General features: G+C 33.9%; 1 non-coding gene across 1 annotated transcript; it reads left to right on the top strand.

Moving 5' to 3' along the window:
- The first annotated feature begins 2290 nt into the window (after positions 1–2290).
- On the top strand, positions 2291–2375 carry TRNAS-AGA. The gene has a single exon. It is a non-coding gene; the product is annotated as a tRNA-Ser (tRNA).
- Positions 2376–2962: the final 587 nt, after the last annotated feature.

Below are 2962 nucleotides of genomic sequence, written 5' to 3'. Positions count from 1 at the left end.
AACAAGGGATAGACATTCAAAGAAACTTTATTTATCTCAGAAAGAATACTTGAAGAGGGTGCTAGATCGATTTGGTATGGATGAAAAAATAAAACCAGTTAGCACTCCATTGGCTCCCCATTTTAAGCTTAGGGCTGATATGTCGCCGAAGAATGAAGTCAAAAGAGAATATATGTCAAAGGTACCATATGCAAGTGTTGTTGGTAGCTTGATGTATGCAATGGTTTGCACAAGACCTGACATTTCACATGCTATTGGGATTGTGAGCAGATATATGCATAATCCAGGAAGAGAACATTGGCAAGCTGTGAAATGGATTTTGCGGTATATTCGTAATACCGTAGATGTTAGGTTAGTTTTTGAGCAGGAAGAAAATTCGTGTGTAGTTGGATATTGTAACTCTGATTATGCAAATGATCTGGACAAATGAAGGTCAACTACTAGTTATGTGTTTACTTTTGCAAAAGCGCCAGTTAGTTGGAAGTCTACTTTACAGTCGCTTTGTCTACAACTGAGGCAGAGTACATGGCTATTACAGAGACTGGGAAGGATACAATTTGGCTTCAAAGATTGCTTAAGGAACTTGGTATCAGACAAGAAACTATTACAATATTTTGTGATAGTCAAAGAGCTATTCAATTAGCGAAAAATCAAGTCTATCATGCAAGAACGAAGCACATTGATGTTCGGTATCACTTCATACGAGAAATAATAGAAGAAGGTGGAGTAACAGTGCAGAAAATCAAGACTACAGAGAATCCTGCTGATATGCTAACTAAAGTGGTGACTGCGATCAAGTTTGGACATTGTTTGGACTTGATCAACATTGTTGAACATTGAAGTTCAAAAGTTGAAGACAGAACTGAAATTTATCATGAGAGAGAATTGAAGATGTGAGATGTCCCAAGGTGGAGATTTGTTGAAAGTGGGATTATCCCACATCGGTTGGGAAAGAAAAATGGGGGGCTTTCCTCCCTATAAAAGAAACCTAAATGTTTTAATTTTAAATACACCTCTCTCAATTGCCTTCTTATCTTTTTAAGGCATTTTGAGTATTCTCTCTTTTGTAATATTTTACTTGTATCTTTGGAGTGGAATAAAATTTGATCAGTTGTGTCCGAGGACGTAGGTAAAACAATTTTACCGAACCTCGTAAATTCAATGTTCTTTTTATTTTTCCTCTTTTACTATTTTTAGCGACTTTTATTTTGGGATAGTAGTTATGCAATAATCGCACTCTACCCAGTCTGCTTCCGCAACACATACATTTTATTCTTTTTAAGAAATAATGATACTAATTTATAATACATATTATATAATATTAAATATTAATAAAAATATGAGGACTTTTATTTGGGGCCTAAAGCCATGGCTTTAGTTACCTCCCCTCAGGCCGGCACTGGTTTTATGAAAAGTCAAAAAAGATGGGAATTTTTGAAGAAAAAAGGGGGTTGTATTTTTTTTGATAAAGCGTAGTATTTTATGATGCATTATTTTTCGGGGGCCTAAAACATAACAAATTATTTATTATGCATTATTTTTCGGGGGCCTAAAACATAACAAATTATTTCGTTTTATCAAAAATATGAAAAACGTGACATTTATAAAATATAAAAAAACATAACAATACGTTTTACAAAACTTAAGCTTTTATTATGTTTTATACAAAACTTTATAAAACGTAAGCTTTTATTATGTTTTACAAAAAGAATTGAAAAACATAATTTTTTATTATGAATTTTTGACTGCTTATAATTGTTACAGATTCGTCAAAAAAAGTTACATAAAACGTAAAAAATTATTTTGTTTAGCCCGTTTTGAGAACAAATTAAAAGAGTTACTTATTTGTGTCCCTTTATTCATATCTTAACTTATTTTAGTTTCGAGATTCAGAAAAGATAATTCTCAATTTAAGTTTAAGTTGTGTGTAACGATAAAAAAAAAATATTCTCAATATGAAAGTGGATTGAAGAAAAGTAAGTAATTTTTTATTTTTTTCAAAAGCTAGATGTATTTTATGGACTCCCACCTCTTGCTATGTCTTTTTCATATTATATATTAGCCTTTTTGGCTAATACCCTTCTCTTTGCAACAATCTATCCATGCAAAGTGATGATCTCAAAATCCAAAACTAATCTGTAATCATGTGTTTGGTTAATGAGCTTTATAGTTTGGAAAATTCTTTCATAACCACTGAAAATTTGAAATAAATATTTAACTTTACTATTTTGCACATTTCTAACTTTTGTTTTGAGTAAGTGCAAATCATGTGGCCTCAGCGACTCATCCAGTGGACGTGCCGGAGTACTGGTTATCGGGCATGACTAGAAATCATGTGGGCTTTGCCCGCGCAGGTTCGAATCCTGCCGCTCACGTATATTTAATTTTTTCTATTGTTTATCTATTTGCTTTTTACGGATGATGTAATCTTGATTATTGAGATCCTTGGAGGTTTGAAGGTAAATCATAGAGTAGGTTTAAGTTGAGTAGGTTCAAGACGGAATATTTGAAAGGGTTTAAGTTGAGTAGGTTCAATACGGAATATTTGAAGTGTAAGTTCAGCGAAGTGTCGCATGAGTCTGATGTGGTTGTAATGCTTGATACTCATTCCAACTCATTCCATCCACAAGAGAGATAGTTTCAAGTATCTGGGGGTGTGGTTGTAGTGCTTGATATGCATTTCATCCATAAGAGAGATAGTTTCAAGTATCTGAGGTCTATGATTTAGGGAAATGGAGAGATTGACGAGATGTCACTCATCATATTAGGGTAGGGTGGATGGCGTAGAGCGGATGAAATAGAGTCTCGCTTTTGGAATCTTGTGTGACAAAAAGGTTTCTCCTAAAATCAAAGGCAAGTTCCATAGAATGGTGATTAGATTGGCTTTATTGTATGGGGTGGAGCGTTGGTATGTGAAGAAGTCTCACATCCAAAAGGTGAAGGTGGCGGAGATGAGAATGTT

This window comes from Capsicum annuum, unplaced genomic scaffold, assembly GCF_002878395.1.
Source record: "Capsicum annuum cultivar UCD-10X-F1 unplaced genomic scaffold, UCD10Xv1.1 ctg76870, whole genome shotgun sequence".
NCBI classification, from domain to species: Eukaryota; Viridiplantae; Streptophyta; class Magnoliopsida; order Solanales; family Solanaceae; genus Capsicum; species Capsicum annuum.
Note: the sequence above shows the minus strand (reverse complement) of the source record. Positions and strands in the feature narration are given on the sequence as shown.